The sequence below is a fragment of the Vombatus ursinus genome, unplaced genomic scaffold, assembly GCF_900497805.2.
Source record: "Vombatus ursinus unplaced genomic scaffold, bare-nosed wombat genome assembly UNPS02014959.1, whole genome shotgun sequence".
NCBI lineage: Eukaryota > Metazoa > Chordata > Mammalia > Diprotodontia > Vombatidae > Vombatus > Vombatus ursinus.
In genome coordinates, this window is record NW_020954737.1 from 1,157,476 (window position 1) to 1,183,082 (window position 25,607).

Below are 25,607 nucleotides of genomic sequence, written 5' to 3' on the forward strand. Positions count from 1 at the left end.
TATGAACCCCTGAGTGTCCATCAACTGTAATACATTTGCAAACATCAACTGATATACATCTAGTAAGGTTTATTAATTCTTTTCAAACTAATTATGTGCTTTCAAATTGTTAGAATATATTTAAATAATATTCATGTAGTTAATAATTGTTAATTAAATATTTTACACATATTTAATATGGCTATAATCTGCCATTTCATCTGCTGAAGGTATGAGGAATTTTCTCTGCCTATATCATACATATTAAACTTTTTTTCACTTCAAGATTGCATAGTTTATCATGTCAGAAATAATGACATTTTGACCTTATCTTAAAAATAATTTGGAATGCAGGAATTATGCTTTTGTGCAAGATCCTTTGATGTTACATTTGTCTGAAATTCACTTTATTTTTCTCTTAACAAAATGAGAGCCTGCTTTTATTGCTATACATGAGAAAAAAGAGACACTTGATTATTTGCCACAAAACTAAAAACAAAATTGCTCTTCAAATATTTGTTTGCAAATGCGCACCTAAAATTAAACATTTTTGAGTCAACTCTTTGAACAATATTTCTGCAGTTGTACGTACTAACAAATGTAAGTATACATATACTCAACAGCATTATAACTCTTATACCTTAGGACATATGTTCTCCCTCACTCCTCTTTACTTTTTATATAATTAACAACTGCCTTTCTCCTTTTTCTGTTGTTTCAGTTAAAGGATCAAGAAAGTTAAGTCTGCCAACAGATCTTAAGACTGATCTTGGTACGGTAGGCGAAAGCCAACAATTTTAAGTTTCCTTACATCCATTTGGCTAAACATTTTTACCAATCAATCCATAAAATAGCACAAATGTCCTAAGTACCTTCTAAAGCCTTCTTCAAAAGCTTTCTTAAAAACCACCATACAGTTCTGTTGGCAGCATTCAACATTTTGCTTGTTAACAATCATTTTTTGTAAACACATTTTCTAAATCATTGCACAGCAAGATTTTTATTTTGAAAGTGTTTCTGAGCTTTGAACAGTCATAATGATTGATCATGTTTTTAAACATGGTATAGTCTGGTATCATTTTCTTTGTGTATCATTTTCATATATGTTTCATTCAGCAATAAGGACTATTTAATAGCCACCAAATTAAAAAACAAACCTGGGTCATCAAGGGACGTAAGACTCTAACTGTACTTTTTCAAAGGGTTAAGAAAATTTATTTTCAGTTATATTGTTGTTTTATCAGTAATTATGTCAATGAAGTAAATATTCTTAAGTTGACATTAGACATTTTCTTTTCAGACATCTTAACTGCTTGCACTAGCATGATTATTTGGAAATGGAATTCTTATTAAAATTGAATGTCCTTTCATTTCTTTTGCCATAGCTTAAAGGCATATCTTTCCATATATCAACATTATTGGAGTATTAGTGGCATTTCTAGTATTTTTAAATGCAATAATATATTAGTTTCTGTACTTGATTCCCTAAATATAAATGTTAAAATGATATTAGTAAAATGTGTCACCATGTTATATTGTAGTTTTGTTAATATAATGGATGCCATAGAAAGAAATAATGCTGTCAATTGCATACCATATGCTCTCCATGTGAAAGAATTGAAATGGATCATACTTTTAAAATAACTTTAATGTTCATTTCTCTGTAAGATAGATGTTAATCATATTTGCTGTTACCATTTCCCATTGAACATTTTTCCTTCTTCCAAGTGTGAAAAGGAAATTTTTTCCCTATATAATTTTGACATCTTTATTGGAGGAATTAAAAAAAGTAGTGACCATTCTAGAATGGAGATGAAAAAGGCATGTGTATTGTCAGTCGAGCTTTTCTGTATGAAACTAGCTGTCCCAAAGATAGAGCAACCTGGTCAACAGCTTTCTTCCCACTATTTGTAAGTACTGCGCTGCTGTAAGCAAACTTGGTACATGAAATTGTGTGTTTACAATATGCATTTGATACAAATGGCAAATTAGAGGAGAACACTCCATTAAAGGATTTTTTTTTGCCCTACGAAAGATTCCCTTAAACTAATAGCCATCAAGTGGATGTAAAATTACAATTAACAATTTAAAAAACTTACATTTACCTATGAAATTTTAGTAATTTATCTACTGCTTTAAAGCATGCATACATGTCATAAACACATAAACACCACTACTCTTCAGAATTGCACTCTTTTTAGCAGGATCTTAAGATCTCCAAAGAATCCCAGACAACAATTTCATTTACTCTTTTGTTTTCTATCAGCTGGGATTTTTTATGCATGATTTCATTTACTGCTTCCTTTCTTAACTATTGAACAGCAATGTGAAGCTTTAAGAACTACCCATCCTCGCCTAGATTACACCATCTGCACTCCACATTTCTCCTCTATGACGCTTGTTGAGGCACAGCTAGACACCTTGGAGAACTGCTTTATAACCACACTTCAATGAAAAGTTGTCCCCGTGATTTTCCCCATTTAGAGTTAAAATGTCAAAGAATAATGTATGTTAGTTATGTAAGGGGTCATAGAGAATACTGCTGGATTTGGAGTTAGAAAGACATGGGTTCAAATTTGGTCTCTATCTCTGTGATCATGGGCAAGTGATAACCATCAATGGTTTGAATTATGAGGGAGGGAGTTTCCACACTGATGAAATCAAGGACTTTGATATGATAGGATATACTTACATCTACATAGTGATCAAACCCCTTGTTTATTCAATTCATGTCAGTGTTGGTTTTGAAAAATTTAGTCATCAAACTTTCCATCCAATTTGAGTTTTAATACGGATAAACCAGTCCAAACTCAAATGACTAATCATTTCAGTGTAAAAGTCAAACTTTTTAGACTGAGTTTATCAGATAGCTATTTTACTTAATTGACTAGTCGATTTTGTCAAAATCATTGATTAGTATTCCTTTGTAGATTAGCTTAGTTTTCTTTAATGTCATCCAATTTGTTAATGATCTCTCCCAGTTTTGTGCCATCTGCAGATGATATAATCCCATTTGTAGCATTATCTAAGTCATTAATAAAAACACTTAAAAACAAAGGGACAAGTGCTGATCCCTGGGGCATTCTACTTGAAACCTCCTGCCATATTGACATTGAACTATTAATGACTACTCTTTTAGTCTGGCTAGCCAATCATTTTTTAATCCATCTAATCCATGTGAAACCTATCACTTTAATGACCCATTACAGAATCTTCCCAGAAATTGAAGTCAAGCTTTCTGACTTATAGTTTATGAACTTTCTTCTCTTCCCTTGTTGAAAATTAGAAATTTGTCCTCTAATCTTGTGGCTCTGCTGTTCTCCAGTCTTCCAGACATCACTGATACCACCACTTCTTTTAGAACCATAGCATATAGTTCAGGGCCAGGTGACTTAAGCTCATCAAGAGCAACTAGGTGCCCTCTTATTAGCTCCTTACTTATCTTGAATGGCAATTCCAACATTAGACATTAGACAATAGACCACGTTCAAGTGTTTCCAGAGCAACAATAATGCATTCTCTTTATTTTTTTAACTTTTTAAATTATTTTTTGGCAATTGGGGTTAAGTGACTTGCCCAGGGTCACACAGCTAGTAAGTGTCAAGTGTTTGGTCTGAGACTGGGTTTGAACTCAGGTCCTCCTGACTTCAAGGCTGGTGCTGTATCTACTGCACCACCTACCTGCCCCAATACATTCTCTTTAGGAGGAAAAACAAACCAAAAACAAAATAAGAGGTAAGCAATTCTGCCTTCTAGGTCTTGTGAGCTATTATCATGCCATCTGCTCCAAAGAGAGGCTCTCTTTCTTCTTTTATTATCCTTTTTCTCCCTGTATAGCTTTTTAAAAACCCTTTTGTTCTCCTTAGCTTCCCTCAGTACTTTCAACTCATCCTGAACTTCAGCATTCCTGATGTCGTTTTTATAATAGTAGACCATGCAACACTTTTATAGTCATCTTCTGTTACTTCCCATGCTTCTGTCTTCTATAAATTTATTTCTAAAATTAAAAACAATTTGTGAGTTCTCTATATATTTATATTGATGTACTAAGCAAAACAGAATATTATATTTGCCCCTAGATTTACCCCTTACGTACTGTACCAACACATATCCAGTATGGGCCAATGAGCTGGAATGCCCATCTTCTCCCTATAAAAGGGATCCTTAATTCTGATTCTGTATACATGGACAGGGTTCAGTCCTTGAGGAGCTTGGATCTTAAAGAGGAATCAAGGTGGCATACTGGATAAAGTGCTGTTTTTGGAGTTAGGAAGACTTGAATTCAAATTCTATCTCAGATACTTATGGGCCATATGATCCTGAGCAAGTCACTTAACCTTTGTCAATCATCAGTTTATTCACCTCTAAGTAGGTCTATTAATGGTACCTACATCATAGGGATGTAAGGATCAAGTGAGATTTTATATATGCATATAAGTTCATATATGTGAGTGTGTGTATATGTATATATATGAACATACATATTTGTTTACATATGTGTATTATGCATGTGTGTGCATGTGTGGATATATAACATCTCATTTGATATCTAGTTATATAGTGCTTTTCAAACCTCAAAACACTATATAAATGTTATTATTATTGTTATTATCATATGGGTTGGCCTCTTTTTCTTATACTCTCTAGCTCTTTACACTCCAACTTCAGAACCCTGGGAGAAATTACTTAAAGATTAGGTTCTGCTTATGTCTAGAGTCTCTCCAAAAGGATATCAAAAAGTATATAATGTAGAATGTAAATCTGGCATGACAGCTATTTATTTCTTTCACAGGAAAGAAATGCTTAACACAAAAGACTCAAGTGGGAATTGACAAAGACTTAAACAAGCAGCACTTACTTATAACCACTCTTATAATCTCCCAGGGGTGTATGGAGTGTTCAGGGAGAACTAGCACCTCTAGTGTGAGGGCTTGTCAAGCCTTTTTCAGGGCTCCTCATCCACCTTTGGTGTCTGCCTTCCACCCAGCTCTTACCTGTGGCTCTAAGAAGCTATAGCATGTGCAGCAGTAGAACTATCTGGACAGACAGACTAAACCAAGTTGAGGGTAACCAATAAACCTCAAACTTGTAATGAGTTAGGGGAATGTGTAACCACACATATGAAGACATCCTCTGGCAGAATGAATGGATGAGAACAATTTGTTCCAATGGCCATGAAGGCGGCTGAAGCAGACACTGTGGGTGCTTAGATCTTGGTCAGACATCAAAGACACCAAGGTCATCCACTGCATCCTGGGCTATCACCAGTCAGTCATCCTGAAGTCCTGACTTTTGTCTTGTCACTGGGTTTTGATGACTCTGGAAGAGAGAGGCTGACCTTGTGATGTCATTGCTCCTCTTTGAAATAAAGGATAAAACAACATAATCTCCCAGGAGGTTGATACTTAAAATAGCAAAAACATGAAGCATTTTTTCCGTATCTTCTGGCAAGCCAGGCCAGAGATTGGGCACTTCCTCCTGATTGTGTTTGTCTTTTCTCCTGCAAAGTGCTGTAGAAGCCATAGAAAACACCTTCTGTAGTGTAGCCAGCTCTGACTAAGGGACTCTGGAGCGTTCAGATACATAAGGTTGTCTCCTATGCTGGAAATGTCCATCTCAGATTTCATGTTCATTCACCTATGCTCAGAAAAGAAACACAAAGGGGAAATCCAGGTCTTTGAAATCCAGTCTCAGTCTCACCTAGCCTAACATATGTGCTGACTGCCTCATGTGAAGTCATTTCTTCTGGGACACAAGAAGGCAGCCCTTCATGGGAAGTTCAGTGAGTCTGAACTAAATCAGAAACACCCTTGAAGGAAATGTAAAGCCAAGAGTAAGATGTTCTTCAAGGAGGAGTAGAACTACTGTCCCAAATGAATAGGAAAAAAATAGCAGAGACTGAAGAATCATCTGCCTCGTTTTCTACTGAAGAAGGTATTAAGAGAGATTCTCACTCCCACTTTGTCACCTAAAGTAGATGGACCGCAAGTCTAGATCAAATATTCATGAATTCTCTGGTTGTTATAGCCCTAGTCAACCAATGTAGCTAAATCACCAAGACTAAATAGCATTTATCCAAGTTTTGAATAAATGTGAGTGAAACTCTGGAACCAAAATGTGTAATTGTTCAACTTATCACAAAGACTCTGTACCTCACTTGCTTAAACTACTATATCTACTTGTTCCTTCTTGCTTTACTTGCCTTCCTTACAAGCCATTTTTTGTATTTCCAACCTACTTTTCTTCTTGACCCCTTATTTGCCAAAGCAAGGTCTCAGGATAGTTGCATGTTTTTATTATCAGTATTCCATATCTGCCCACAGTCTTTCTCATATAAGTATAACCAAATAGGTTTTATACAGAAACCTTTGTTGGGTAATAATCTTTACTAGACTTTCCCACTCCTCAAAATTAAGAACCTTATACTATATGAGGTAGATTTGCTAATTGATTCTCAGAGCACAACTTGTTTGAACCTCTTGCAACTGATCAGAAGGAACAATATTGAAGAGGTAACCTATGCCTTCAAAACATGACTGCATCCTTAAGTGTTAGTTGCTTCTAACTACTCCTTCTTTGGCATCCTGGTCCAAGCTGCTCTGCGCTTGTTTCTGATCTGCCAATCTAAATATCTCCTTTTCCTCATGGTTTCATCTCCCAGCATCAGACAAATGACTTTTGTCTCCCAGATTCCATTTGGTTTGCCCATAATCAGTTCCCTCTTCACTGCCAAAGGTAGCTAAAAGAAATAATGATGAGTCAAAGATTTAGACTACAGTCCCAGACATGGCAACGCTGATCTTTGGCATCAACTACCTATTCTGTACATGGACTTTCTAGGGCAAGCCTGGACAATCTGAGGCCCACGGGCCATAAGCCACCCACAGGCACACCAAAGGATTTCAGGGGGTCCATGAAAAATGTAGAGGATGTTTTCCTCTACGTTGTTCATGGGTCACCCAAAATCATTGGCAGGCCACAGATTGTGCAGGCCTATTCTAGGGTATATTGGAGGAAAAATGGAAGTACCACAACATACTCATCAGAGTCTTACGTGAATATTCAACCAACAGCAAGAATCACATTCAGATGTAGTTATTCTTTGTCATGACTTGAGTTAGAGACTGCTCACATACCTGGTGTAAAACTCTCAGAGGGATTCATCTATTCCACTTTTTCCCCTCTGTGGAAGTCCATCTTACAAAAAAAAAAATAGGTGGATTGTGCCTCTAAGTACATTACCCCACAATAAATCAATTACAATTAAAAATAGATATCCACTCCTCATTTAGGAGTTCTTTGAATGGTCTTGAGGTTACTGGTGGTGTACAAAAGGGAATCTCTAAGAAGCCTTTAGTCTAATTTGAGTAATCAAAAGAAATAAATGCTTATTAAGTGCTTACTTGTACAGAGCACCATAAAAAGCCCTGGGGAAGGTACAAAATTTATATAAGACATTAGCTCTAGCTTCAAGGAATTTAGTTTAGTAGAGGAATAATATATGAACACAGATAATTATAATCAATTGATCAAACAAGTATTTAAGTGTTTAATATGTGCCAGGTGCCATGCTAGGTGCTTTGGATAATACATAATATTACATGGTAATTGGACTAGAACCATTGTTGAGCCATCAGTCAGTCAACACGCATTTTATTAAGCAATTATTAAGTATCAGATACTGTGCTAAGTGCTACGAATACAAAGATAGTCAAAAAACAGTCCTTGCCTAGAAGGAATTCACATTCTAATGGAGAAGACAACACATAAATAACAAAGTACATGCAAGACATATACACAGTAGGTAATAGGACCATAATCTGAGAAGGGAAAGCACTCACAGCTGAAGAAATCCTGAAAGACCTCCTGCAGAAGATGGGACTTGAACTGAATCTTGAAGAAAGCCAGAGAAGCTAAGAGGTAGAGATGAGGGGGCAGGGTATTCCAGGGATGGCTGTCAGAGCCAGTACAAAGACTCAGATGAGAGGTGGAGGTGTTGTGGTCACACAAATAAGCCAATGTAGCCGGCTCGTGGAATTCATGAAGGACAGTAAATTGAAAGAAGACTAGAAAGGTAGGAAGTAGGGTAAGGAATATTATGAAGAGCTGTAAATGCCAAACAGAGGAGTTCATATTTGATAGTGTAGATAATGGGCAGCCCCCCGGAGTTTGGAGTGGCGGGGAAAGAGGAAGAGGGGTGACATGGTTAGACCTATATTTTAGGAAAATCACTTTGGTAGCTGAGTGGATTTTAGATTGGAATAGGGAGCAGGTAGTAAGTAAGTAAGTAAGTAAGACTAATTAGAAGAAGACTTATAATAGTCCAGGTGAGAGATAAGGGTCTAAACTAGAGTGGTGACTGTGTGAGTGGAGAGACGAGATAGATAGAGATGATACCCAGGTGAACCTGGATTAACTAGGAATATAGTGGTGCACTTGACCATAATTGGAAAGTTAGGAAGAGAGAAGGGTTTGGGGGAAAAGATAAGTATTGTTTTGGACTTGTTGAATTTGAGATACCCACAGAACATTGAGATGTACAAAAAAAAAAAGCAGTTGTTAGTATGTAACTATAGCTCAGCAGAAGGGTTAGGACTGGATATATAAATCTAGGAATCATTTGCATAGAGGTGATAATTGAACTTATGGGACCTGACAAGATCATCATTTATAGAGGAAAAAGAGAAGACCTAGGGCAGAGCTTTGGGTGACACCTATGGTGAATAGGCTTAACATGGATATGGAACCAGCAAAGGAAACAGAGAAGGAGCAGTTGGATTGATATGAGGAAAGCCAATAGAGAACAGCATCACAAAACCCCAGAGAAGAGAGAGTATCCAGGAAGAGGAGAGTGACCAACAGTGTCTAATGATGAAGAGGTCAAGAAGGATAAGGATTGAGAAGAGGCAATTAGATTTGGCAATTAAGAGATTATTAGTAACTTTGGTGGGGGGGGAAAGGACACTTAGGAGTGAGGGACAGAGAAGTGAAAGCAGCAGGAGAAACACACGGAGGCCAAGGCCAGCCATGTGGGGGCCTCGCCAGAACCAAGAGGAAGAATGTGTACGGGCCAGAAACAGACACAGACAGGAAAGAACAAGTGACACATGGGAGCCAGGACAGACACATGGTACCTGGGTGCAGACGGACAGAAGACAGACACATTGGGGTCATACATGCTGTTCTTCTGTTTTCACTTAAGAGTTTTTTTTAGGGTTTTTTCAGGGGGTTGGGAGAACATGGAACACTGAGCTGAGGGGCAGGAGCACAGAGAGAGAGAGAGAGAGAGAGAGAGATCACAGTACTGTACAGTAAAGTTAACATAGGTGTTTGGAATGCAAATTTCTTTCAGAATTCTTTATATAAAGTCAAATTTCTGTAATGTGGATTTATGTTAAGCAAGAACTATCTGCAGTCTAGTTTAGCAAAAGCACAGAGTTCATAAATGAAGGGAATATAAGATAGTTAGACTGGTAGAATGGCACCAAGTTCTAGAGGACTTTGAATAACATGGCAAAGATTTTGAAGTTTCCTGAAAAATCAATAGTGTGAACTTGGAGATGTTTGTGCAGAGGAGTGACATAACAAGATTCATAAAGAAGGGAGATTATTTTGACAACAATGTGAAAGATGGATTGAAAGGAGGAAGGAATAGATTCTAGGAAACCTATGAGGAGACTGTTGCAATACTAACTATGAATGGAAATAAGAACCTACATTAGGATAGTGACAGAAGCAAAAGAGGGAGGTGATGGTTGGAGAGATTATTACAGAGGGGAAGTTAATGGGACTTGATAACTTTAAAGGAGATGGGAGAGAGAGGAGAGTCAAAGAAAACTCTGAAGCTGTGAACATGGGAAGTCACAGAATGAAAGTTAGAAGGAGAAATTGGTTTAGAAGGAAAAGGAATGAGTTTGATTTTGGACATGTTGAACTTGACATTGCCTTGGACCATTGAGGTGGAGGAGTCTTGTAGGCAATTGGAGATGTGGGTCAAGACTGTGTTAATAGACTGACCTGAAACATTTATATTCTGTCTGATCATTTGTTTATTATGTAAGAAAGGGTTTTAAAGTGTCATCATTCAGGTAGCAAGGCATCATGGCTATTGGTTTTGCCCTCTCAGTGTGTGCCCATGTACCCAATTCAACAAACAGTTGTTAAATACATACAAAGCACAGTGCTATCCATTGGGAAACCTACAAAGTTAATGTTGAAAATGTGACATGTTTATGAATATGAATGATACAAGGTACAATGGAAAGTTCTAGACAAGAAATAGGAAGAGCAGATCACTTTCCTCAAACATCACATAACTACAAATTATGCATTGATAACTTCTGTGTGACAGGTAGAATTTTAAAATCGATCACATGATAGGAAATTATTGCTATATTCATGTAATAGATTATTTTACAAAATGAGCTCTTCTGTGCTATTTTAGGGTGAGAAAATAAAATTTAAAAACACACAATTTTCCTACATGTAGGTCCTATGGCCTCATTAGTTCTTATTTGCAGTCTATTGTAATAAATTCTGTAAATCTCAGGTACTAACTTGATAATGAAGCCTAAAATTTGGGAGAAAAAGAAGACACAGATTTTATCTCACTAGGAAACTGTAGATGCTAACAAGACAACATAAAAGGGAAGGAGTTGCAGCTGTTGCACTGACAAATAAACATGGTAGCGGCTTTGTGCAATTAAGTATTTTAGCAGTTGTTGAGTAAAAGTTACAACTGGGATTTTGTAGCTGAGTTCACCAAGGAATATTCTTTCACTATTTCAGAACGTTAGACCAACCAGTTTGCAGCTAGGATTTGGGGAGGAATAGGTGAGACTGTTGGGACAATAATAATAACTAATATTCATATAGTACTTTAAAAGTTTTTGTTCAGTCATTTTTTAGTCATGTCTGACTCTATAACCTCATTTGGGCTTTTCTTGGCAGAGATACTGGAGTAGTTTGCCATTTCCTTCTCCAGCTCATTTTACAGATGAGGAAACAGAGGCAAACAGGGTTAAATGACTTACCCAGAGTCACACTACTGGTAGGTGTCTGAGGCCAGATTTGAACTCACAAAGATGAGTCTTCCTGACCTCAGGCCAGGCACACAGAGGCTTGTGCCACCTAGCTGCCCCTAGAGTCTCTTCCAATTCTAAGATCAGTGGTAATTCACTTATTCTCATTCTTTTTTGTCCTTCCCCTCTAACTTAGAGAATTTATTGTACAGTGGCTACATAATGGATTAAGTTCAGGTTATCCTGTGGATCCTAGCACCTATAACTATTCCCAGTCCATCCATTCCCTTTTTTTAGAGGGGGGATGTGTTTATTTCATATAACATTTCTGAATTTCACCCCCTTCCAGCTTTTAAGCAGACAGTTCTAAACTCTAGCAATATCCCAGCTCACTTTTAAACTTCCTTCTAAATTTTAGAGGTCCTTTGCCCTTTTGCCTGAACATCTTAAATGAAATTTATACTATTTTTGAAAACTAATCAATAAATTGATTTCTTTCAAGGTTTTTTTTTTGCAAGTAACAAGGATTTAAATTAGTCAGATTTTGGAGTGGTATTTCCCCTCATTACATGGTACAATTAGCATTGAATTTTGTAGTACCTTTTCTAAATGTTTTTCTGAGTTGTCTTGAAACTAAATTGTGATAAGATGTAAACTTAGGATTCCTGCTGATTTGCTGAAAATTGGATAGGTCATTTTTCTGTTGAAATGGAAATTAAATTCAAGAATGCCCTTTACCTCAAAACTCAAAGGCAAATTACCAATTTTATGGGAAATTGCAAGCTTTACAGATCTTGAGGGTAGTAATTGATGCATGCAAAGTCATTCTAGGGGAGAGGGTAGTGTCTTCTCTAGGAATTATTCTTTAAGGGAATAGCCAGGTGGCGCAGTAGACAGAGCATGGGCCCTGAAGTCAGGAGGACCTCAGTTCAAATCTGGCCTCAGACCAAACACTTGACACTTACTAGCTGTGTGACCCTAGGCAAGTTACTTAACCCCAACTGCCTAAGCAAAAAACAAAAAAAAAAAGAATTATTCTTTAAGAGACAGAGGGAGCCTTAGAGAGACTCCTCAGGGAGTCTCAGAAACAATCCCGGTTAGTTAGTCTAGGGGTAAATTCTCTGCAGCTGCCATCACTCCCTAATAATATGATCAGCTCAAGTCTATGTTCAGGTTCTGTCTTGCCATCTATAATCCAACGCAGACAAACTCAGGATTACTTTATCCAGGGATCCCTCATCTCCAAGGAACACAAAGACATGTTTCTTCCCTATACCAATGACAACTGAACTGACCCAGAGGCAGAATGGTCAAACAAAAGAGCAATGGGGGAGGGATTTTAAACCCTGTGGGAGGGAAATTCCCTAGAATACATGATTCTATACTGGTATTTGTATTTCTGCATGTGATATTGCTCATAGATCTTGTTCTGTAATAACCTCCTTCAGCAAGCAAATCAATCAGTGTCAAAGATGTCTTCAACAGTGATAAACATAGGCCAAGACTAACCAGCTTCCAGTAGAGACAGCAGCAGATAAAAACCTAGTTTTCCCATATTGCCTTTGTGTATGCTTTTCCCCTACCACACATGCATCCTTAGTTTCCCTCTTGTCCTAGGCTGACATAGCCTATAATTGTAAAATTTTAGAACTTGACTTTAATAAGTATGTATGGGCTTCTTTACTTTTTTCCTTGAGTCCCAAGATACATCTCTGCAAATTTATGGTAATGACAGTATTTCCCCATTCAAGCTTCCCTTGCTTTCATCCCTCCATCAAATAGCATAGGGTAAGAGGCCATGGGCAAATAAAGTATGTGTGACATGGAGTGTCTTATTTCATCTGATGCTCATTTAAAGACACCCTTGATACCACCCTGGAGGCATTTTTTGCTCCATCAAATAGGAAATTTGGCTCAAGTTACTAGAGAAACAGGGCAGAGATAAAGGTCCATTTCAGTGCCTAGAAAGCTGTTACTGTTATGGCTTTTAACCATATGTAACCTGTTTTTATTCAGGAATCAGGTCAAGGGGTCTTTCAGCTATGTGTAAGTAGGCATAAATTTATGATAAATAATTTACCATTCCTAGAAATCACCGAAGGGCCCTAACTCCCCAAAACAGAAATCATTAATGGATGACCTTCATATGATAGGCTGGATCCATCTAAAGAACTGCTGATCTCAATATAAGCTACATCTAGTAGTTTTCCTTTTTCCCAGGCTCACAATAAAAACAATTTGTCCGTAACTGTAGGTACACCTCTCACAGTTAATGTGCTCTTTTGGTTGATATGAGAAAATTAAAATGCTATAATTATAGGTGATAACACAGTGCTCCAGCAAGTCTACTCACATTGCAATAGTAAGATAGTGAATGGTAGAAGAAGTTGCTGTTCCAACTAGATGACATCCATAATGATTATAGTTAGCACTAAATGCTGCTGTCTGATCATTCCCAGGACAAACACAAGCTGAGTTATATGTGTCATGAAGACCTAGTCTTTAAATGCATTATGGTTCCTTAGACCTTCCTCAGCAACAGGGTCCGTTTCCATTTTATGGGATATTTTCATTTAACATCTGTGTTTAAATTACTTTGATAATGTGTATCCCTTTGGGGACACAAGAAAGAAAAAAGAGTTTCTGTGGATAATCAGGAGGGGTAAGTGAAGTCTTTTTCAAGTTTTCCTATAAATATTCCCAAAATTCCTATTACTTTTTCTTATTCAAGGCAAAGATCCACCTTACCAGATGGATCCTTGTCCTGGGGAGATCATTTAGCCAAGCATGAGATTCATGTAGCAGAGGGCTTTTGATATCTGCAACTTAAAGATTTCTAAAAAGAATATTATATTCTCAAGGCACTTTAGAAAGACTACTCAAGCAAAGTGACTGCTGATCATTGTCATTCAGAAATTGCTCCTGTAAGCAGACCCATTCAGGCATGGAATGAGAGAAATAAAAGTTTCTGTTGTCCATTCCAATACCATATTATGTTGCTAACACTAAATACTAACACTAAATACCCTCTGTGGTGTGTTGCCCATCATGTAAAGATAGTTTCTCTCTAAATTATATTCCTGGAAAAAATAAATGAAGTGGAGCCGAGATGGTGGAGTGAGGCAGGAACTCCCTTGAGCTCTCTCAAATTCCCCTCCAGACTTAATACCACAAAAATTTAAAATAACACCACAAAATGAATTCTGGAGTTGCAGAACCAACAAAAGGGTGGGATGAAACAATTTTCCATCCCAAAACAACTTGGAAGGTCAATAGGAAAAGTTTATCTCATTGAGGTGAGAGTGGAATGCAGTCTAAGTGACCTGGGCAAGCCAGCAGGAGGCTATGCCACAAGAAGCCAGCAGCAAGGCTCTGTGCCCCTGCACAAGCCAACAGTGAGGCCAGGCCCCATCCCTACAAGCCAGTGCAGGCTTTGAAGCAACTGAATCCACAGCAGTGATTCCCAGAGCTCTCAGCCCACAGAGGGTAAGGGGGCCAGACAACTGGTTAGAAGAAGATTACAGGGGATACTTTGCTGGCATAGGGGGAAGGATTCTGTTGCATTGCCCAAACAGGGATCAACTTCACAAATCTAGGTCACCGTCCCATGGTGAGAAGGAGCACTAGCATACTAGAGCATGCAGCCACAGGGGAGTAGGGATCTGGGTCACAGGTACAGGATGGAAAAGAGTGCTTTTGGTTGCTCATAGAACAGAGCACAAGCCAGGAGAGCAGTGACCACACTTCTCCTTAAATCATACCACCTTGGAAGAATCAAAAACTTACTGGTCTCCAGATGAAACAGCATGATAACCACAGCATGAAAAACTTGAAGTTTGGGACAGTGCCCCCTCCACCCCAGAAGCAGAGCACAACTTTAACATAAAGTTAAAAGTCAAGAAATAGACTGGAAAATGAACACAAAAACAAAAAATCTGACCATAGAAAGTTAGTACGGTGACAGGGAAGATCAAAACATAAATTCAAAAGAGGGCAACAATGTCAAAATAGCTACATGTGTGTCAGGCCCCAAAAGAGTTCCAAAAGGATCTTAAAAATCAAATAAGAGAGATATAAGAAAAATTGGGAAAAGGCATGAACGATGCAAGGGAATCATGAAAAAAAATCAACAACTTGATAAAGGAAGCCCCAAAATAGGAAAAGATGTACAAAAATTCACTGAAGAAAACAAATTCTGAAAAAGTAAAATAGCCAAATAAAAAGGAGGTCCAAAAGCTCACTGACGAAAATAATTCCTTAAAATTTTGAATTGGGCAAGTGGAAGCTAATGACTTCATGAGACATTAGAAATAATAAAACAAAATCAAAAGAATAAAAAATAGAAGAAAATGTTAAATATTTCATTGGAAGAAGAATTGACCTGGAAAATAGATTGAGGAGAGATCACTTAAGAATGGTTGGACTGCCTGAAAACCATCATCAAAAAAGAGCTTAGCCATCTTCTTTCAAGAAATTATCAAGGAAAACTGCCTTGATATCCTAGAACCAGAGGAAAAATAGAAATTAAAAGAATCCACTGATCAACTCCTAAAAGATATCTCAAAATGAAAACTCCCAAGAATATTATTGCCAAATTCCAGAGCTCCTCAGCCAAGGTGAAAATACTGTAAGCAGCCAGAAAGAAACAATCCAAATATCATGAAGACATAATCAGGATTATACGGGATTTAGCAGCTTCTACATTAAAGTTCTGGAGGACTTGGAAGATGATAGTCCAGAAAACAAAGGAGTTAGGATTACAACCAAGAATCAACTACCCATTGAAACAGAATATAATCATGAGGGGGTGGGGGAGAGGATGAGGAATGGACATTTAATAAAATAGAAGACTTTCAAGCATTCCTGATGAAAAGACAAGACTGAATAGAAAATTTGATTTTTCAAATGTAAGACTCAAAAAAAGTATAAAAAGGTAAATAAGAAAGAGAAAACATAAGGGATTCAAAAAGGTTAAACTTTACATTCTTACATGGGAAGATAATATTTGTAACTCTTAAGAAGTTTATCACTATTAGGGCAGTTAGAAGTATACATAGAAGGTGTGAGTATGAAGTAACTATAATGAGAAGATATAAAAAAAATTAAGGGGTGAGAAAGAGGGATGCACTGGGAGAAGGGGGAAGGGAGAGGTAGGATGTAATCTCACAGGAAAGAGGTACAAAAGAGCTATTACAGTGGAGGGGAAGATGGGGGCAGTGGCAGCCAATGCTTGAATGTTACTCTCATTGGAATTGGCTCAAATAGGGAATAACACATGCACTCAATTGGGTATAGAAATCTATCTTATACTATAGGGAAGTAGGAGAGGAGGGGAATAAGAGAGAGAGCAGGAACTAATAGAAGGGAGGGTGGACAGAAGCAAAACACTTGTGAGGTTGGACAGTGTGAAAAGAAAGAAAGTGAGCAGGAAAAACAAGGGGAAAAGAGGATGGAAAGTAATACACAGTAATAATAATTGTGAATGAGAACAGGATGAATTCACCCATAAAATGGAAGTGGATAGCAGAGTGGATTAAAAACCAGAATCCTACATTATTTTGTTTATAAGATACACATTTGAAGCAGAAAGATATACATGGAGTAAAGATAAGGGGATGGAGCAGAATCTATTATGCTTCAGATAAAGTAAAAAAAAAGCAGGCATAGCAATCATGATCTCAAAACCAAAGCAAAAATAAGTCTAATTAAAAGAGATAAGGAAGAGGGGCAACTAGGTGGAACAGAGGATAGAGCACTGGCCCTGAAATCAGGAGGACCTGAGTTCAAATCCACCCTCAGACTAAACACTTGACACTGTGTGACCCTGGGCAAGTCACTTAACCCCAATTGCCTGAAAAAAAGAGAGATAAAGAAGGAAACTACATCTTACTAAAAGGTACCAAAGACAATGAAGTAACATCAATACTAAACATATATATATATACACATACATGTATAATATTATATATAATATATAAACTATATACCAAATGGTATAGCATCCAAATTTTTAAAAGAGAAGTTAAATGAGTTACAGGAGGAAATAGTATAACTATGCTAGTGGGGAATCTTAACATCCCCTCTCAGGACTAGATAAATCTAACCAAAAAATAAACCAGACAGTAAGGAGGTAAATAGAATTTTAGAAGTTAGGTATCATAGACCTCTGGAAAAAAATGAATGGGAATAGAAAGGAATATATCATTTTTTAGGAGTACATGTCACCCACATAAAAATTGACCATAAAAACCTCATAACCAAATGCAGAAAAGCAGACATGTTAAATGCATCCTTTTTGGATCATAATACAATAAAAATTACTTTCAATAAAGAGCCATGGAAAACAGATTAAAAATTAATTGGAAACTAAAGGATCTAATCCTGAAGAATGAGTAGGTCAAAGAACAAATCATAGAAACAATCAATAATTTCATTAAAGAGAATAACAACAATGAGACAACATACCAAAATATATGGGATGCAGCCAAAGCAGTACTTACGGGGAAATTTGTCTCTAAACACTTACATCAATTAAAATACAGAAAGAAGAGATCAATGAATTGGGCATATAACTAAAAAAAACCTAGAAAAAGAACAAATTAAAAATCCCCAAAGAAACACCAAATTGGACATCCTGAAAATCAAAGGAAAGGTTAATAAAATCGAAAGAAAACCATTGAACTAACTAGGAGCAGGTTTTATGAAAAAAAATAATAAAATAGTTAACAGTTGGTTAATTTGATTTTAAAAAAAAAGAAAAAATTATCAATATCAAAAATGAAAATGTGAATTCACGACCAATAAGGAGGAAATTAAAGCAATTTGGGGGAGCTATTTTCCCAATTGTGTGCTAATAAATCTAACAATCTAAGTAAAAATAGATGAATATTTACAAAAATATAAATTGCCCAGATTAACAGAAAAGGAAATAGAATACTGAATTAAGCCCATCTTAGAAAAAGAAATTGAACAAGTCATCAAGGAACACCCTAAGAAAAAATCCTGAGGGCCAGGTGGATTCACAAGTGAATTCTACCAACAGTCATTGAACAATTCATTCCAATACTATATAAACTATTTGGGAAAATAGGCAAAGAAGAAGTCCTACCAAATTGCTTTTATGATGCAAATATGGTGCTTATACCTAAACATAGGAAGAACAAAAACAGAAAAAGAAAGCTATAGAACAATTTCCCTATGGAATGTTGATGAAAAAAAATTTTAATAAAATGCTAGCAAGAAGATTATAGCAATATATCATGAGGATTATAAACTATGACTAGGTGGGATTGATTCTAGAAATGCAGGGCTGGTTCAATATTAAGAAAACTATCAGCATAATTGACCATTCAATAACAAAAACAACAGAAATCTTATGATTTTCTCAATAGATGCAGAAAAAGCTTTGGGTAAAATACAACACCTATTCCTATGAAAAACAGTAAAGGACATAGTGAGGAAAAGAACATAATGAGACAATATATCAAAAATTATGGGATACAGCAAAAACAATGATCAGAGGAAAATGTATATCTCTAAATGCTTACATCAATAATAGAGAAAGAGCAGACTAATGAATTGGGTATGCAATTAAAAAAAACTTGAAAAAAAATAAACTAAAAATCCCCAACTACACATTAACTTAGAAATCCAAAAAATTAAAGGTGAGATTAATAAAATTTAATGTAAAAAACTATTAAGTTAATAAATAGAACTAGGAGTTGGTTTTATGAAAAAAAAAACAATAAAATAGACCATTGATTAATTTAATTTTTAAAAAGAGAGAAAACCAAATCACTGGTAATAAAAATGCAAAAGGTGACTATACCTCTAATGAAGATGAAATTAAAGCAATTATAAGGAGTCATTTTGCCCAATTATATGCCAAGAAATTTAACAATGTGAGTAAAATGAAAGAATATTTACAAAAATATAAATGTCCTAAATTAGCAGAAGAAGGAAATAGAATATCTAAATAAACCTATTTTAGAAAAATAAATTGTACAGGCCATAAATGAACTTCCTAAGACAAAAGCACCAGGACCAGATGGATTTACAAGTAAATTCTACAGAATATTTAAAAATCAACTTATTCCAATATTAGATAAATTATTTGGAATAATAGGCAAAGAATGGATCCTACCAAACTCCTTTTATGAAACAAATATGATACCAATACCTAAACCAGAAAGAGTAAAAACAGAGAAAGAAAATTAAAGACCAATTTCATTAATGAATATGCATACAAAAATCTTAAATAAAATACTAACTAAAAGATAGCAACAATGTATTACAAAGATTATACATTGTGACCAATTGATATTTATACCAGAAATTCAGGGATAGTTTAACATAAGGAAAACCATTAACATAATTGATTATATCCATAATAAAATTTGTTTTTTAAATCATATGATTATATGCAGAAAAGCTTTTGATAAGGTACAACACTCATTTCTATTAAAAAAAAAAACCACTTTGAAGTATTGGTGTAAATGGATTTTTCCTTAAGTTGATTTTTTTAAAAAAGCATTTATCTAAAACAATCAGCAAGCATTATTTTTAATGATTATAAACTACGGATTTTCCCAGTAAAATCAGGTGTGAAACAAAGATGTCTACTGTCACCAATGTTATTCAATATTGTATTGAAAATCCCAGCAATATCAATAAGAGAAGAAAAAGAAGTAGAAGGACTCAGATTAGGGAATGAGGTAATAAAACTACCTCTTTTTGCATATGATATAATGAAATACTTGGAGAATCCCAAAGATTCAACTAAAAAGTTAGTTGCAACAATTAATCATTTTAGCAAAGTAGTAGTATATAAAGTAAATCCACATAAATCATCAGCATTCAGACAGATAGATAGATAGATAGATCACAAACAAGAACCTGAAAGAAGAGATAGTAAGAGATATTGCATTTAAAATAACTCTAGACAATATAAATAAAATACTTTGGAGTACACCTGGCAAAACAAAACCAGGGACTATATAAACAAAGTTATTTTTTAAAAAGCTTTTTATACAAATAAAATCAGACTTATATAATTGGGAAAACATTAATTGTTCATGGGTAGGCAGGATCAATATAATAAAAATGGCAATTTTATCTAAACTAATTTATATATTTAATGCTATCCCAATTAAATTACAAAAAAAATTATTTTACTGAATTAGAAACAAATAATAAAAATTCATTTGAAAGCACAAAAAATCAAGAATGTCAAAGGAAATAATGAAAAAAAAACTGTAAAGGAAAGAGGTTTAGCAGTACCAGATCTTAAACTATAAGACAGTAATGCTCAAAACTATCTGGTACTGCCTAAGAAGTAGAAAGGTAAAACAATAAAACAGAGCAGACATCCAATTTACAGCAGCAAATAAATATAGTAACTTCATATTTGACAAATGTAAAGACTTAAGATTTTGGGATAAAAATTCACTGTCTGGTAAAAAAATTTTGGGAAAACTGGAAGGCGGTATGGCCAAAATTGGGTATAGACCAACATCTTACACCATTTACCAAAATAAGATCAAAATGGATACATGACCTAGATATAAAGAGAGATGTTACAAGAAAATTTGAAGAACATGGGGCACATTACTTATCAGACTTGTGGATAGGCAAACAATTTATAAATAAATAAGAGCTAGGGAGCAAAGTGAGGTGTACAATGGATAATTTTGATTACGTTAAATTCAAAATGTTTTGTACAAATGAATGTAGGCAAGATCAGAAGGAAAGCAGAAAATCAGGAGGGGGAATTTTTATAGACAGTTTCTCAGATAAAGGTCTCATATCCCAAATATGTAAAGAACTTTGTCAAATCTATAAGAATACAAGTCATTCCCCAACTGATAAATTGTCACAGGACAGGAATGGGCAGTTTTGAAATGAAGAAATCAAAGCAATGTATAGTCATATGAAAAATGGTCTAAAAAATCATTAATGATTAGAGAAATGGAAATTAAAACAACCTTGAGATATCATTTTATACCTTTCAGATTGGCTAAAATGATTGAAGGGGAAAGCAATACATATTGGAGGGAATATGGAAAAATTGGGATACCAATTCATTGTTGATGGAATTATGATTATCTCTGACCATTTTGGAGAGCAATCTGGAATTATGCCCAAAGAGTTATTGAACTGCCTATACCCTTTGACACAGCAATATCACTGCTTTCCAAAGATGATGGGGGAAAAGGAAAAGAACCTATATGTTCTAAAATATTTATAGCAATGTTTTTTGTGGTGGCAAAGAACTGGAGAGTGCAGAGATGCCCATCAATTGGGGAATGGCTGAATTGTGATGGAATATGATTGTGATGGAATATTACTATGCATAAGAAATTATGAGTTTGATGATCTTAGTAAAACACGGTTAGTCTTACATGAAATAATGCAGACTGAAATGAGCAGAACCAAGAGAACGTGGTAGACAGTAACAGGAATATCTTTTAAGAACAACTTTGAGATACTAAGTCATTTTGACTAGTATAAATACCCAAATTAGCTACAAAGGACATATAAAAGTAAGACTTGATCTCTGTATCCAGAAAAAGAACTGATAAATAGAAGCACGTATAGAATGATTTTATATACATATGGGTATTTGTGTGTAATGGTAGCCATATCTAGGGTGGGGTAGGGAGAAAAGAAATTTATATGATAACTTTGTTATGTATTTAAGAGAAATAGCAAGATGTACATAATAGATTTGTGGTTTCATGTGCAATCATCTTTTTTTATTATACTATGTAATGGAAATGCTTGTTTTATTCCATAAATTAAAATTAAAATAAAAATAAGTTTTTAAATTTTTAAAAAGAACATAGGAATAAATGGAGCTTACCTTAAAATGGTTAAGTAGCATTTATCTAAAACCATCAGGAATAGATATAAGCTAGAAACTTTCCCAGTAAGTTCAGAGGTGAAGCAAGCTTATCCGTTTCTGCAACTATTATTCAATATTGTATTAGAAGTGCTAGCTATAACAATAAGAGAAGAAAAAGAAATTGAAGGAATTAGAATAGGTCATGAGGAAATAAAACTATCAGTCTTTGCAGCTGATGTGATGATATACTTAGAGTATCAACTAAAAAACTAGTTGAAATAATTAACAACTTTAGCAAAGTTGAAGCATGTAAAATAAAGCCACATACATTATTAGCATTTCTATACATTACTGGCAAAGTCCAGCAGTAAGAAGAGATTGAAAGAGAAATTCCACTTAAAATAATGGTAGGCAATACAAAATGCTTGGGAGTCTATCTGAAGATAAACCCAGGAACTATACAAACACAATTACAAAACGCTTTTCACACAAAGTCAGATCTAACCAAATGGAAAAAAAAATATTAATTGTTCACAGATAAGTTGATCCAACAAAATAAAAATGGCAATTCTCCTTAAATTGATTTACTTATTCAGTGCCATACCAATCAAACTACCAAAAATTTATTTTGTAGAATTAGGAAAAATAATAACAAAATTCATCTGGCAGAAGAAGGTTAAGAATATAAAGGGAATTAATTTTTTAAAAAATGTGAAGGAAGGTGGCCTAGCTCTATCAGATCTCAAACTGTATTACAAAGCAGTGATCATCAAAATAATCTGGTACTGGATAAGAAATAGAGCGGTGGACCAGTGGAATAGATTAGGTACATAATACACAGTATTATACATAGTAATCTATTGTTTGATAAACCCAAAGATCCAAGCCTTTGGGACAAAAACTCGATACTTGAAAAAAAAACTGCTGGGAAAACTGGAAAACTGGCAGAAACTAGGTAGCATCTAACACCATAATTTACATGATTTGGACATAAAGGGTGATACCAGAGGCAAATTAAGGGAGTGTGGAATATCTTACCTGTCAGATATAAGGATGAGGGAAGAATTTATGACCAAACAAGAGATAGAGAGGATCACAGGAAGTAAAGAGAATAATTTTGATGACATTAAATTCAAAAGGATTTGCACAAACAAAACCAATGCAGCCAAGATTAGAAGGAAAGCAGAAAGCAGGGGGGAGAGGGATTGTCTCTGATAAAGTGTCTCTGATAAACGCCTCATTTCACAAATATATAGAGAACCGAGTCAAATTTATAAGAATATAAGTCATTCCCCAATTGATAAATGGTCAAAGGATATGAACAGGCAGTTCTCAGGTGAAGGAATCAAAGCCATCTATAGTCAAAAATGCTCTAAATCACTATTGATCAGAAAAATGCAAATTAAAACAACTCTGAAGTACCACTTCACATCTATCAGGTTAGCTAATATGACAGAAAAGGAAAATGAGAAATTTTGGAGAGGATGTGGGAAAATCAGAACAGTAATGCACTGTTGGTGGAGTTGTGAATGGAGAGCAATTTGATATAGGTTACATATGTGCAATCATTCAAACCATATTTCCACATAAGTCATGCAATTTGGAACTATGCTCAAAGGGCTATAAAACTGTATGTACCCTTTGACCCAGAAATAGCACTACTAAATCTGTACTCCAAAGAGATTTTTTTAAAAGAGAAAAGGACTTATTTATACAAAAATATTTATAGCAGCTCTTTTAGTGTCAGCAAAGAATTGGAAATTGAGGAGATGCCCATCAATTGGGGAATGGCTGAACAATTTGTGATATATGATTGTAATGGAATAATATTGTTCTATAAGAAATGATGAGCAGGATGCTTTCAGAAAAACCTGGAAAGACTTACATGAATTGAGGCAAAGTGAAGTGAGCAGAACCAGGAGAACATTGTACACAGTAACAGCAATATTGTATGATGATCAACTGTGAATGACTTAGCTACTCTCAACAATACGCTGATCCAAGACAATTCCAAAGGGCTCATGGTTAAGAATCCTATCCACCTCCACAGAAAGAACTAGTGGAATCTGAATGCAGATCAAAGCATGCTATTTTTTTCACTTTTTTAGTGGAGTTTTTTTTTTTGGTTGTTGTTGTTTGTGTTTCATTTTACAACATGACTAATATGGAAATATGGTTTGAATGATTGCACATGTGTAACCCATATCAAATTGCTACCATCTCAAAGAGGGGGGAGGGTTAGAAGGGACAGAAAGAATTTGGTACTCAAATTCTTAAAAAACAAATGTTAAAAATTGTTTTTACTTGCAATTGGGAAAAAAATAAAATATTGTTTAAAAATAGACCACATTCCTTGTTAACTGCTTCCTTTCTATTCACATTAATTTTAAAGTCTTTCTGGCTAAGCAGACTAATCTAGCTGTGTGTCCCTCTTTAATCCAGTTCATGGATGCACTGTAATGAGAAAATGCCCCCACCAAAATCTACCTAATGAAGCATATTTATGACTTATAAACTTGCCCATTTTTCTCCATTTTGCTTTGTATGCTTCACTCATGGTACTTTTTTTTAAATAGTAAATCTCTTTTTAAAACACCAAGGAGGGTGATATGCTTTCAGGGAACCATAGTGTTAGCACTGCAACCTTTAGCTGTGGTGAATTGGGTGGTTCAGCACTGGTATAATGGACAGCACTAAGCTGCTTGAAGTTTAAAGTTAATTGTAGAGTATATTTATAAGGGTGGCATTTCCAGGATTATTTAAGGAGGGGTAAAAGCAGTAACTAGGTAGGTTGATTTAGAATGGCCCATCTTTATGAGTCTAATTGATCTGGATTATTCACAGGGAACACTGGAAAGATTTTGCCAATTGTTTGGATTTCCTAAAGAGATGTATGTGTATATGTGTGTATACATAATGTCCATTATATAGATGTATAATTATATACATAATTACTGCTATATAGACTGTTACATAACATAATTACTGTTAAATAGACATATAATTATGTATATAATATCTGTAGAGAAACATGTATATATTATATATTCTATAAATATATATAGCCATGTAGTTTTCTGCTACATGGATAACATGCTTGGTCAAGATAATATGTTGGGGCAGCTAGGTGGTGCAGTGGATAGGGCACCAGCCCTGAAGTCAGGAGGACCTGAGTTCAAATCTGGCCTGAGACCAGACACTTGACACTTGCTAGCTGTGTGACCCTGGGCAAGTCACTTAACACAAATTACCTAAAAAAAGAGAGAGAGAGAGAATATGTTATGGGAATTTTACAAATAGTTATAGAAAAGCCTAAAAAATGTTTTACTTGCCCCTCCTGATCACCATAGGAATTTTTCTTTCTTATGTCCCCAAAGGAATATACATTGTGAAATTAATTTGAATGTAGATGTTTAAATGGGGAGGAAAAACCCTACATAATGGATATGCCCCTGCTGCTGAGCCATGATATTCACAGGAAGTTCCAAGAGGCCAAAATGTATCTGAAACTGGGTCTCCATAATACATACAATTTAATTTGTGTCTATCCTAGAAATGATCAGAAAATAGCGATTTGTGCTCACTACAATCATTACGGATTAAATCATGACATGAATCATCATATACGTGGTGAACCATCATATCCATAATGTGTGTATATAGACCTATATAGAGTCCTATATAGAGGGGGACTATATGTGTGTGTGTATATATATATATGTATGCACATGCATATAGATTTAAATCCTCTGTGCATTCACCCC

At 35.3% G+C, this 25,607-nt stretch overlaps 1 protein-coding gene and 1 long non-coding RNA gene across 5 annotated transcripts in view; one reads left to right on the forward strand and one right to left on the reverse strand.

The window, feature by feature from the left end:
- Positions 1 to 25,607, forward strand: part of STXBP5L (syntaxin binding protein 5 like) — a 407,770-nt gene that overhangs the window by 341,498 nt on the left and 40,665 nt on the right. The gene's annotated exons all lie outside the window — the stretch shown is intronic.
- The window catches only part of LOC114030483, an 88,963-nt gene that overhangs the window by 27,137 nt on the left and 36,219 nt on the right, over positions 1 to 25,607 (reverse strand). For 2 of the 3 annotated variants that reach the window (XR_003567613.1, XR_003567612.1), the window contains one exon: positions 21,862 to 21,997. The exons of the other annotated variant lie outside the window; for it this stretch is intronic. This is a non-coding gene — a long non-coding RNA (uncharacterized LOC114030483). The remainder of the gene's footprint in view (positions 1 to 21,861; positions 21,998 to 25,607) is intronic. 3 annotated transcript variants of the gene reach the window in all.